General features: G+C 38.3%; 1 long non-coding RNA gene across 2 annotated transcripts; it reads right to left on the bottom strand.

The window, feature by feature from the left end:
• Positions 1-2,267: 2,267 nt before the first annotated feature.
• Positions 2,268-5,202, bottom strand: LOC131250950 (uncharacterized). 2 transcript variants are annotated; one of them, XR_009173514.1, is made up of 5 exons: positions 4,799-5,202; positions 4,420-4,576; positions 3,485-4,058; positions 2,403-3,367; positions 2,268-2,282 (listed from the first exon to the last, which is right to left on the bottom strand). It is a non-coding gene; the product is annotated as an uncharacterized LOC131250950 (long non-coding RNA). The 2 variants fall into 2 exon arrangements; XR_009173513.1 differs by having other exon boundaries at positions 3,485-4,576.
• Positions 5,203-14,374: the final 9,172 nt, after the last annotated feature.

Genomic DNA, 14,374 nt, shown 5'->3' on the forward strand with positions numbered 1-14,374 from the left:
ATGCTATTTCTATTCAATGAATGAACTAACTCCCACCAGATTGAAAACAGCAGATCTCTTCAGAGGAACAATCAAAAGTGAGATTCAACTATCAATAAAAGAGTAAAAGGAACAATCAAAAGTGACATTCAACTATCAATAAAAGAGTAAAAGGAACAATCAAAAGCGAGATTCAACTATCAAAAGTGAAGATTTATTTACTTATACCAAGTAGTAACCACCTGTGTGAATGTTGGTTGGGATCACTTGAGAGATCATTGGATATGCCCAGATTTTGCTGGAACAAATTATCGTTGCTGCTTTGGTTTTGAAACGAGGCACCATGTTGCTGACTAGACAAGGCAGCAAGTTCAGTTGATATCCTGCATTTATTAGATGGATATGTTTAAATCACTGCATTTAGATTGAAGAGGAAACCAGTGACAAAATCATATATCAGACAATGTCAAGGAAAGGAAAACCACCATCAAACACTTGCAATGCTCCTGTAAAGTGCATCTTCATGACAAACAATCATACACACACACATCTATAACATCAGGCTACAATAAAAACGTGGATAATAAGATAAACAAGATAACTAATTCAGTCAATTCAGGTGGGTTTTTTTTTTCCCTAAATTTGGAAGTCAGCAAATCATAACAATGTATATTGAATGGCCGATTATTCAGGAAATTCCTATCTCTGTGAGTATATGTTAATAACAGGCCATATGACAAAGAGCAATGTCCATTGAAAAAAATAAATTAAATGCATGACTATTCCAAATGGATCATAGAGAAATTAAAAACTAATGCATATGACTATAGTGAAGCATACCAAACACTACAAAAAAAAAACAGGGCTCGTTTCAGACTTAACAAGCTTTTGCATTGAACAAGTTGAGAAAGGAACCAGTTTCGACACTTGCATCATAGTTAGTTGTCCAGCAATACTTCTCCAAACATGTGATGCCATGCATGAGATCTGGACCATTCTTCTAGCCGTACCTCAGAAAACCACAACGTTAGGTGATCCTAGCCACTAGAAGACTTTCAATAATTACAAACAGATGGTTAAAAAAGTCCCAACCAATGGCCAACATTTAACAAGAAATCAGCTGAATGTAATAAGTGACTATCAACCATTCATTTGAGTGCGTGTATAACATCTTTGCTGCATGGTTTTCATAGTTATAAACAATAATGTAAAATTCGAAATCAAAGGGCACTTTCTACCAATTATCTTGAAACTAGCACTGATAGTTAACAGCAGAATTAATCCAGTTCATATCTGCACCATAAAATAAGAGTAACCCACCAAATTTGGCAAATGAATCATTGAAAGATAAATGATAGACAACAAGGAATTATTCCAACACGAATGTTGTTAGTGAACTATAACTATTGATATGAATGTTGGACATTAGTATGAAACAACCAACAAGAATCCCTACACATTCTATTCAAATTTCAACCAATGGATGGTGGGTGAATTCAGTACACAATATTATCTGTATGGAAGTATCTCAATACTAACTCATGCAATGATGATGATGATACCAGTATCTCCAATGCTGCTGAGGTCCTTGCAAATACTTGAGAACTCAGCTGATGGCATCTTTACAATGGCATAATACTCTGCTTATGGAATTCCAAGATGCTTGCTGTCAATGTCCATGAGCTTCATCTCAAAATCAGCAATATTATCTTGACCTTCAAAAATGACAAAACCCAGATCAGTGATAAAATTCTGGGGAAAATGCAGAATTTCAATCATCCTTTTTTGGCAAGGCAGTAAAAAAGAGTTTACAAATAAACCAGAATGAATAAAATAGATTACATACAAAATAAAAAAAAATCCAAAATGAACAGAAGGAATTTGCTAAAAGACCCAATTTATCCATCCATTTCTTCTCTTCTCAACAATACAACAGTTGGCATTTTTGTTTGTTTCAGCATCCCTCGGAAAAAAGAATACAAATTCCCTTAACCAAAACAACCCAAAATAAATATGTAAATGACAATTGTGCTGAGAGTAAACAGAATTTATTCTTAATAACCACCATAACCAGAACCAAACAAGGTTCTTCTCAAATCATAAATCAACACGAATTAATAGAAAGAAGATCAACAAAAAGAGAGGTTAAAGAGTAATGCTCAAGGATCAAAGGGCCTTACCTATGAGCAATCAATGGTGAATCGGAATGCATTGCAAATACCGCATTGCATACATCCCTGAAAATTAATAGGACCTGCTTTTCATCAAAATGCCCTCCTCCTCTGTTCTCTAGCAAATTAATACTGCTTTGATGAGGGACCCACATCACGTGCAAGAAAAACAAGAGAAATTAATTTTGAACAAAGAGCAAAGATGGCAGAAACTATCTAATTAATTTTGAAAAAGATAAACTTCCAGCATACCTCGTTTGCCACAGGAGATGTCTAATCCTTTGTCAAATATAAATGCAAGAAGCACGTGCTTAAACTCTTCATATGATTCCTTAATAAAAAAATAAAAGAAGTCTGATTTTTTAAACCATGGAGCTACAAATTGGGATCACCTAATGAGTGACTTAGATCTTGCACAATCCTGTCTTTCTCTGCAAATTGTCACATGTTTCAGAGCTGTGCAGAAGGTGGGCCACACCATAAAGATTCCAAGGATTAGAATGGATGTTAGTTCACTCAACAGGTGGCTTGCCCATTCAATATAAATGGACAGCCCGTGATCTGACTCAATGTAATGGTGAACCCACCCAACAGATGGATAGGCCAATTTTCATGCCAGTTAATTGTCATGGTTTGGTCTCCATTTTCCACAGCTAGACATCTGATGCATGTGCTAGAATGACAGGGCTCTAAGTGAAAAGTTCACAAATGAGAATAATTACCCCATGTTTACTCTCTTTATAAACTACATGAGTTCTATGTACTTGGTTCCAAACTTGAAAACAAGCTAAATAACTAAATTTCTGTATAAATTGTATGAAGTTGTGATATGGACATAAATGTAAACCAACCTAAGCTTATCATGGATTAAACATAATTAAAGGAAAATTATCTTTTAAACCAATAAAGTTACGTCTTATGTGTAGTTTATCTGAATTTGTAATTGGAAAACATATGTAAGTTAAAACAACCTTTTCAAAGACTAAATATTATTAAGGAAAAACTTAGCTTTCAAATATCTTATCAAACCCAAGTTGAAGACAAACAGGATTTCAACAAGTCCACACATGATAAGTGAGAGATATGTGCATGCCTAAATATAAACCAGGAGAACCCACCGATGCACGATAGATAGCCCCTTGAAGGTAGTTCTACCAAGTTCGCCACGAATTATCATTATCACATCGCAAAATCAATGCATTAACAAGTTCGATGACCTACACATGAAGTATAAAGCAAATTAAAAGAAGAACCATGCCATCCAGGCAACAGTTTTCAATTTTCTAAATAAAGATTAAATTACTATATTAAAATAACAACCACGTGAACCAGACCTTGATGTTTGATTGCCCAACATCACAAACTGCTAACACATTTTCCACATTGCCAGCATGCTCCGGAGGAACCTGATATACTTGTTTTCCTCGTAGGTTGGAGAAGAGAGAGGTGACAGATTTAACAGTTTTTATAACTATTTTCTGGTGCACTCATTTACAGCTTAAAATCTGGAATTTTGAAAGGACAGTCAGATACAAAATGCTAGATATGAGCAAAATAAAAGAGTACTATCTAAGAACCTGAGACACTGTTTGTAAATTTAGGAAGCAGGGCTTTCTAGTATATAAAGAAATGGCCCGACCAGATAAAAGTATCTACGCTGCCATACAGCTTCCCTATTTCCCACACCCTATAGAATAGTGGAAGATGGTTAGAGAACTCAAACCAACAATATATTTCTTTGAAAGGAAATGTGAAAAACAGACCTTCCATGCAAGAGCAAACAACAATCCCTCAAAATCAGCTTGATTCCAAGGTTTAGGAAAATCCGAGTTCTCACTGTCATCATTCTGAAAGATCTTTACAACTTGCAAGTCTTGTTGATGGATAGAGAGGATATTCTGATCAAATCTATATGATAATGTTAAACATACAAGATTAGAGCCAGAGATTAAGATGTTGTCACCAAACAACAGTTTATGCAGAAAAGACAAGTGAAGCTGGCAATAAAATCAAACCAGAAGATGATAATCCAAACACCAAATTCAAAATTCAAAAAAATAAAAATAAATATGGTCCTTACTGGTACACAATAAAAACAGTAGCTAATCCATGGTTTGAAGACCACCAACAATTAAAAATCAACAAACTGATGCAAAACCAAATGAAATAACCACAAGGAATACTTCCTATTTTCTAACATAGATTATCAAATCAATAAACAGTGTCAAAGGAAAATTCATTCAAAGTAAAGTGTTTTCTGGAATATTACCTATCAACAGTTTTCCCAATTTCACCACCCAGTGAATATACCTCATGTACCAGTTGAGATTTTGCAGGTCCTCCCACTGCAGGATTGCAAGGCTGGAATTTGGTAGTTGTTGAGAATTCTTATCTGAATCGAAGATAATATGAAGATGCCACTCAATCTAAAACCAAAAATGTCGAAAATCATTCAGAAGATATCATTCAATTTAAACCCAATCACTTTCATCGGGAGAAAACCTCATCCTAAAACCCTAATTTCCAGCAGAAGCATGGGAAAAGAGCGTGAATCAGACCAAAAGCCCTAAACCTAGGAGGGAGAGAGAGAGGGAAGGGAAGGGAATAGAATCCAAAGCCCTAAACTACAGAGGGGTTTAGATCTGTACCTGTTTGCAGTGAGTAAAAGGACCAGATATGGCTGGACCTGGTGCTCTGATCGTGCAGGATGGACAAGCAGTACAACAACTACGGTCTTCGGTTTGTGCTGGAGGATGGAAGACAGAGAGAGAGAGAGAGTGTCGGCGATGGGTTTGAGAGTGGAGAGGGAGAGACAGAGAGAAAGATGTAGAGAGAGATTGAACAGAGACAGAGAGGTGCAGAGAGAGAGAGAGAGAGAGAGAGAGAGAGAGAGAGCTTGAGGGAGTGGAGAGGGAGAGGGAGAGGCAGAGAGAGATCGAGTGGCGGAAATGAAATTAGGGCTGCGGAATTTTTTTTAATAGGGCCCTTTTCTAGCAGCCATTGGAACTGGCTGCGGGCAAAGGTTAGCCCCATCAGTCAGCTATGCCTGTTTTTCTTGTAGTGGCAGCATTTTCTACCTGTGCAATGCACAGTCTCTACCTTACAAGGTTGTATGATTTTTTTACGGGGATTTAGGTGACTTCCAATATTATTTTATTAGGCCATACTCTGCTAGGCCACGGGGGCCCAAGTAAGCAAAATGAAGAAAGTAAATAAAGGTAAAGAAAGTGCATAGTATTAAGACATATTGCACAAGTTTTTTATAAATCAGGTAGGCAACATATTAAAGAAAATGAAAGCAGAAACATCATGATTGGATGTAGATTTTGTTGGTGTATAGGGGATGTGCATAATAGAATGCAACATAATTTTGAGATATGATAGAGAAAAGGGGAATCAAATACCCTTTTTAGACAAGAGGGATGGTCGAATGTCCTGAGTTTCAACCCTACTCATTGACTTTAGTATTTGTCTGCTTGAATTTCTAGAGTGACAAAATGGTGTTGCAGGAAGTACTTGGAAGTCGCCTGAGGGTTAAAGTAAAGTTGAGACTAAGCAGTTTGAAAATTGAAGGGTGCAATATGTCCACGTGATTGGTTGACCAGAGTTCCTGCACTTTTGGGCTTTAGACCCTCTCCCTGGACTCTCTGCATTGTCTGCTCTCTGAACTCTCTATTCATTCTCCCCCTCTCCTCCATTTGCGCAAGGAGCCCTTAAATAGATGCTCGAGGTCGATCAACTGTAGATCTAGCCAATTGAAGAAGGGGATACAGTCTGATAGGCCCTGTGATTAGACTAGCGCACAAAAAACCCAGAACCAGCCGATAATTAAGAGGCTAGTTCTGTGTGGAATCGGTGGTCCTAAGACCAGTGTATGTAGAACCGATTCTCATAAGAACAGTTTCATGTGTATTGTTAAAAAATAGGGTCAGGAAATAGGCCCTGAATGAACTGGAAACAAGGCCTCGATCAGCATGGAGTGGGCATAGAAAGTATGCCTAAATTTAAAATTCTTAGATTGGGCCAGGTCCCAGGCCCGCTATTAACAGCCCTACATTTAAAATTCTTCAATTTTTACAAATTTTTAGATTTTTTTGATGCAGCCATTTTCATCTATGTATTTCATCACATCAACCCTTTTGAATATGACCCCAATGGTACACATGTAAGGGTGGAAATGGGCCGGGATTAGATCATTTGAGAGAACCTAGCTAGTAAATGTACTGAGGATCTAATAAACGTTTGATAGATATATATCCTACCAGTAGCACTATAACTTACAAGTGCTAAAAGAGCACTGGAGTTTCTTTAACTTGAGAGACACGAGTGGATTTTACATCATGCAACATGGCGGGCCCCATAGAGCTGGTTGTTTTACGTATGGTGCAGAACCAGGTGTTGCAGAAGTAGTGCTTTAAGAAGATGATATAGTGGATCCCTTTATGAGACAATGTGTCTAAATGACCGCCGTACATGTGGCATGTTATAAGATGATACTAACATTAATGCAGCTGGGTTACACTGATTGGACGATCAAAATTGAACTGGTCATTGATCACTGGTTGAAATTCAATTGGAATCCGCTGGTTAATTTCGATTCATGTGTATTGTTGTCAGTTTGTGCTCCATCCACAATAGGACCATGCTTTTGAATGGTCTGTAGAGCCACACGTGTGTCACTTGGCTCATTGATAAGGGGATGTGCCTTTTTTTTTTTTAAAGTACCGGTTGATCTTCATTGTACAATCATGAGTTTTGCCCGTTGAATGTAGACCATCAATTTTTCTTTATAATCTTATTTTATAGCCGATAATTAAATGTCTATTATTTTGTCGTCGCCTTTGGAAAGACCCAGCATTTGGGTGGTGGTATGTAACATATTTCGCCTTGCCTCCATCTGGGCTTATGTTCGCTAGCATGTGTCACCCTAGCCAACATGCTAAAATGATAATAATCTGAACCGTGTATCTTATCATCACTAATTAAATAATCAAAGAACTCATAATAAGGTCCATTAATTTATGAATTTGAATATGGGTCATTGAAAATTTTCTTTGAAAGATTCTAATCCATCTAGACATAATTTCTTATGGCACTCCTAATAGCATTGAAAACAAAACATGATTAGTTTTAATCATTAGACCATCTCAACACGAGCCAAATGGACCAACATATGCCCTGCATATAGAATTATGATGGATTCAAGACAAACTCCATACTTGCTCATCATGCATGTAATATTGATTTAAAGAAACTATAAAAGCATGACTCGATCTTCATACCTTTTGAATTGCATGGTTTAATAAATTCAACTATAAAAAGTGTCTATAAAATCTTCATACTCATAGTGGTGATTATAAATTAAAAATTGAATTAATTATTATGAAATATATGAGTTTGGTAACCCTTCAAAAAAATAGTTTGGTAATTGGTTATTTTTTATTAATATTAATGACTTTAAATTTTTTGCATTTGTTTGTTTTAAAATATATTATAATTTTTATTCAAAATAATTTTTTAAAATTATTAATTTATTCGTTTTTAATACATTTTAAGTATCATTTTTTAATGTCTAGTTATATTCTTTATTTCTGCATCAGGATTTGAAATAATTAAGATATTGGAGAAAGCTAAAGAAATTATTATAGGTAATTTAATTTATATTTCATTTTTATTTATTGTTTAAGATTATAGGAAAATGTTTTCCTGGTTTGGTAGGTCCGCTCACATGGACAACAATCAGTAAAAACTACGAGTACCATTAAGGAATAAAAGATGGGTATGCACTATACTGTGTCAATACAACATAGTAATGACAGAGAACAACTTCACATAAGTTACATCCATTAGGTTACACAGGCTAAGGTTGCACGTACCATGCAAACATCATCACATGCACCGTATGGCCTGAATTGTCAAAAACCACTATGGATCCTGACCATCCATCAATAAGCAGTTTGAAACCACGCTGACCAATCAAAGACATCAAAGCCACCACTTTTCCCCACCGATTGAGCATTAACAATTTGAATTTCCCCTGAGTTTGTATAAAATAATTGGATGGTTGAGATTGCCAAACCAATGTGGCTATTCAACTCATCCCTGCCTTCTGCAGGGCAAAATGTAGCTTACCACATTTTTCCCACCCAATCTAGTGATGAATCCCTTTTTTTGGGACTAGTCGATGATACAGTGGAATTGGATGGTTGAGATTGCCCAACCAATGTGGCTCTTTGATTGTTGGCCATCACAGTCCACACTATCCAAATGGTCCCTCATCCAGGCGAAATGTGGTCTAGTGCAGAATCTAGGGATGTCAATGGGGCAAGGTCGGGACTGGAAAATTAGGATTTTGAATAGAGCTGACCAAAACAGTTCAAAATCTGGTACAAGACCTACCCTAGGCTCGGCTCATTGACAACCCTAAAAAAAATCCCGCGGATGAGTCCCTCTATTCTGATTAGGCAATGATATGGTAGTGTTAGAATAAATACTCAGATATAATTCTGAGTTCCATGAAATCCACCATGATGTTTGAGTCATATCTGTTTCATCCTTATGCTTCTCCAACTTATTTTAAGACATGAGTCCAACCACGAGGAGATCCAGAAATCAAGTGAGCGACACCATAAGAAACAATGGAAATGGAAACTCTAGGAGGCCCATAGTGATTTTTTTATGCCACCAAACAACTCTGTTAGGTGGAACATATTAGCCTAATAGAAAGCTTTGTAGAGGCTAAGAGGGTTTCGACGAATGTGTGATCAATCCCCTATATTTTTTCTAGGTTTTTGTTTATTTGGGTTTTAGGTCTTCGGCAGGTTGAGTGTGTGTATAGATTAGATTATGTATGGCTTGTTATTCTCTCTCTCTGTTTTGTTTTTGTTTTTTTTTTTTTTTTTTTTTGTATTTATATAACTAGATTATTTACTTCAAATCTTATATTTATGCACTAATACACATGTCAGCCAGATCATAATTCTTATTTTCTTTATTTCTACAACTTGGACTGATATGTTGTATTGTTGATGTTAAATGGATGTTGTTTTAGATGGATACACAATTATTGACTTTTTCGGTGCAAGCAATTCACGAGAATCGGTGAATTTCTCCTAACAAAGTAAGGGAATTTATGGTCCTAAGATCCAAAACAAGGATGTGCTTCAAAAAGAAAGTGCAGGCCAGATACAAGTAGTTTAACACATCATTATAAGATGTATGTTCTAATTCTTATATTTGACAATGAGCCAATTAAATTCTTACTTGTTTTCTAACTTTTGTTCTTCAGCACATGATCATGTCTGTTCCGAAGAAGAGGAAAATCATGTAAAGAAAGTATGATATTAAACATAGGTAGTTTATTTCTCACTTAACTCAAATTTGCTTTATGTTTTAAATCATTACTATTAATATTATTAATAACTTATGTGTTTTACAGGAGAATCGATACATTATGCCTATTGGAAAAGAGTTAAGATATGAGTCGATAAAAATTGTTTATGAAAGGTAACTTAAAATATAAGTTTATTCCGAGGATCGTTAAAAGAGAATAGTTAGAAATATGAAGAAGAGGAAAATTATGAAAAGGAAGTATTGCATTAGATTAAGGTAGTTTATTTCTATGAGTTATATTTGTTTCATCCATTCTCCAAATTATTTTAAGACATGAGCCCATCCATGAGAGAGATCCAAAACTCAAGTAAGCCACACCATAATAAATAGTGGGAATGGAAACACCAACAGTACTTTGTAAAGGCTAAGACGGTTTCCACGAGGCATTCAATCCCCTATGTTTTTAGGTTTTTGTCCATTTGGGTTTTAGGTCCTGGTGTTCCAGTGTAGATTAAATTATATATATCTTGTTATTCCTTTTTTTTATATATATATTTAAAATATATATATATATATATATATATATATATATATATATATATATATATATATATATATATATATATATATTTAAAATATAGTTAAGAGTATTTAGATCAAATCTTATATTTATGCACTAATATTCTTTTCTTTATTTTTACAACTTGGGCAGATACTGTTGGCGTGAGTTGTCTCAGAGTAATTGTAGGAAACTGTTTTAGAAAACCTTTAATTGAAGAAATCCTTCTTGTATAGTCAACCTTGATTCTAGCCTAAAGATCTATATACCCTTGTATAGAGTGTTGGACTCTACTTATTTATTTGTAAGCTTTGCACTGTAAAAAAAAAAATATAGAAAAATACAAAAAGTTTTGACATGGTATCAAAGCCATATGATCTCGGGATACTTATCTTTCGCGCCCCTTAGCCCCGTCCTTCATCATCCCTATGACAACCATCGGAGACATGATCCCCTCTGGCGATCAACCATCAAACACCGACTCTTTCCTCACCGATTTTACCTCCAAAATGACTGAAGCTTTGAACAAAGCTCAGAACCCGACCCCTACAACGGAACCATCTGCTGCCTTGATCGTAGTTAAGTTGGATGGCAACAACTATCCTCTTTGGTCCCAAGTTGTCGAGATGTATATCTTCGGCAAAGACAAATTAGGATATATCAACGGCGATATTCCACAACCATCCCCAACCGATCCATCCTTTCGCAAATGGCGCACTGACAACGCCATCGTCAAAGGAGGGCTAATCAATTCCATGGACCCGTCACTGATCGGGAATTTTATCCGGTTCCCTACCACGAAGATGGTTTGAGATTCTATTGCTACTACATACTTTGACGGGAGCGACACCTCCTAAGTTTATGACCTCCATCGATGTGTGAGCCACCTACACCAAGCTGGAGGGTCTCTCAAACAATATTATCTCGATCTTCAAGGATTGTGGCGCGAAGTTGATTTTCGTCACCCTAATCCAATGAAATGCCTAGATGATATTATGCAGTATAACATTTTTTTGCAAGAAGAACGTCTGTACGTGTTTCTGGATGGGCTTGACGACCGCCTCGATCAGATACGGGGAGACGTGCTTTAGTTGCGTCCTTTCCCAACCGTGGAGCAAGCATTTGCCCATGTCCGTCGTGAGGCCATCCGCTAGACCGTGATGAACGCCAACAACCCAGATGGAGCTCCGGGAGCAGTTTTGGCATCCAGGGGCATCAAATTCGCCACCTCTGTCCAACCCGCAGCTGGCGCAGCATCTTAGGGAAGCAGCAGGCAATCCCCCAAGTCTTGGTCCTCCTCTGACGGTTGAAATGCTTACACTGTGGAAAGGGGAAGCATACCCATGACAATTGTTTTCAATTGCATGGGCACCCCGACTGGTGGCATGACCTCCAAGCCAGGAAACACCGAGATGCTGCTTGTGAAGGAAACTAGGGAGCAGTTGCTATTGCTGAAGGAGGATCGGGTACAGCAGTAGTTGCGGCTGCGAACCTACATCTGTCCCTTGTTCCACCCGTGGAGCCCACCCAAGCCGACTCATCGGACTCAGGTACAATAGGCTTTGCGTTCCTTAGTTCCTATGAAGATACTGCCAAAATTTTTTGGCTCCTTGATTCCGGTGCCACCGACCACATGATGTTTGATGCCGCGGATTTTACGACAACGTCCTCCCCACGACGTACTCGCATTGTCAATGCATATGGTGTAATTTTCCCAGTCACAGGGGCTGGTTCTGTGACTCTATCCCCTTCTCTGCAATTATCCAATACATTACTTGTTCCGTCACTTTCTCACAAATTATTGTCTGTTAGCCAAGTTACGGCTGACCTGAACTGTATGGTGCTGATTTATCCCACTTTTTGTCTTCTCCAAGATATTCACACCAAGGAGATAATTGGGCGTGCTACTAAGAGATGGGGGTTATACTACATGGATGATTTCAGTATGGGCTACGCACATCACATGCACCGTCTGATTGGGGCCAAAGAACGATAGATTTGGTTGTGGCATCGTCGTTTCGGGCATCCGTCCTCTGGATACTTGAAGCATTTATTTCCTGATTTATTTTCAGATTTGTTGATCTCTGACTTGAAGTGTGACACTTGCATATTGGCCAAGAGTCATCGAACTAGCTATCCTTTGAGCATGAATAAATGTGACACTCCATTTTCTTTGATTCATTCTAATGTGTGGGGTCCAACTCTTATTTCTATTGGGTCTGGTGTCTGATGGTTTGTAATATTTATTGATGATTGTACCCGTATGACATGGCTGTATTTGTTGAAGCACAAAGACGAGCTACTCAGTGCCTTCCAAGCATTCCATGTTATGATTCGCACTCAGTTTTCAGCCTAGATTCAGATTCTCCACTCGAATAATGGTGACGAATACGTCAATCACCGCTTCCAAGGTTATTTCCAACAATATGGTCTCCTCCACGAGACCTCACGCCCTCAGACTCCCCAGTAGAATGGGGTTGCTGAACATAAGAACCGACATATCCTTGAGACTGCCTGAGCTCTACTACTCGACGCTCATGTACCCAACCGCCATTGGCCGGATGCTGTTTCTACAGCTGTGCACTTACTGAATCGAATGTCGTCGAAGATCTTAAATTTTAAGACTCCTCTCCAGCCTCTCTTCGCCTACATTCCCCTGCCGACGACCTTGATACCACCTCCAAATTTTTTGGAATGTATGGCGTTTGTCCATCTTCACAAGCATCAATGCACTAAGCTCGACCCTTGTGCGTTCAATGTCTCTTCTTGGGCTACGATGTCCATCAGAAATGGTACTGGTGCTACGACCCCTCCACTAAGTGGACCTACGTCACTATGGATGTCACATTTCTAGAGTCGGATAGTTTTTTCTCAACACCCAACTCTCCTCTTTAGGGGGAGCCAGCACGTGAAGAGCCGAATTAGTTAGCCGTAGACTAGGCTACTACCTAAAACAATCGAACGGAGGACAATGAGGGTGTATCTGTAAAATCAGCTGAATCAGGTAGCCCTTCAGCTGATGTGGCTCCGCCTACGACAAATATGCTAACCTTTAAAACCGAACCTGAACCCCCCCACTCTCCAGTACCTGCAAACCCATCTCATGAGAATATTCCTGAGGTAACTACTCTTACTACTCCTCCACATACTAATGATACAGATACTTCTGCTGGGTATACCTTACCTTTCAGGCACAACCGGGGCAAACCACCAAATAGATATTCTCCCGATGTGGAGGAACGAAGGGCAAAATACTCGATTGCCAACTATGTCTCCACCAAGAAGCTGCCCGAACCTCTCAAGGCATTTGCACACGAGCTATCCTCATGCCATGTTCCGACTAGCATTCAGGAAGCTCTAGCAGATCCAAAGTGGACTCAGGCCATACACTTTGGACTCAGGCCATACAAGAAGAAATGGAGGCATTATTGAAGAACAAGACATGGACTCTAGTTCCTCTCTCAAAAGGAAAGAAAACAGTGGGGTGCAAGTGGGTGTTCTCCATCAAACATTAAGCAGATGGATCCATTGAGTGATACAAAGCCCGACTGGTGGCAAAAGGATATACACAGACGTATGGCATAGATTGCCAGGAGACTTTCTCACCGGTAGCCAAGTTGAATATAGTTAGAGTCCTATTATCTCTCGCAGCAAACCTGGACTGGCCATTGTACTAGTTTGATGTAAAGAACGCGTTTCTTCATGGCGAACTCGAGGAGGAGGTGTACATGGATGTTCCACCAGGCTATACAGCATCCTCAACTACCAACGTTGCTTGTAAATTGGAGAAAGCACTATATGGATTGAAGCAATCACCTCAAGCCTGGTTTGGGAGATTCAGTCTGGCAATGAAGAAATACAGCTTCCAACAAAGTAACTCCGAACACACTCTCTTTCTAAAGCACCGACTGGGCAAGGTAACAGCTTTGATACTTTATGTGGATGATATGATCATTACAGGAGACGACACTGAAGAAATATCTCAGCTTTAGAAATAGTTAGCAACTGAATTCGAGATGAAGGATCTAGGAGGACTCAAGTATTTTCTGGAAATTGAAGTTAATAGGTGTAACGCCCTGAAAATCGAGGGTCGAGCAGGTGCCCAACTCCCGAGTTCCAACGCATCACTTATGCAACATATATAATGATGATTTGATGTTGTCCATGTTAGTGCATAAAACATGAATAAGATTAAGCTAAATCAGCAGATCATACTCCAGGGATAGCTAAATTTACACAAGCGGAAGGCTGTAATCAGAGTATAAAATATATAAATCATTGTAGGTCCCCAAAGTATGAACGCATTTCCAGATTAAATAGTTACAAGCACCGT

The sequence above is a fragment of the Magnolia sinica genome, chromosome 7, assembly GCF_029962835.1.
Source record: "Magnolia sinica isolate HGM2019 chromosome 7, MsV1, whole genome shotgun sequence".
In the NCBI taxonomy this organism is placed as follows: domain Eukaryota; kingdom Viridiplantae; phylum Streptophyta; class Magnoliopsida; order Magnoliales; family Magnoliaceae; genus Magnolia; species Magnolia sinica.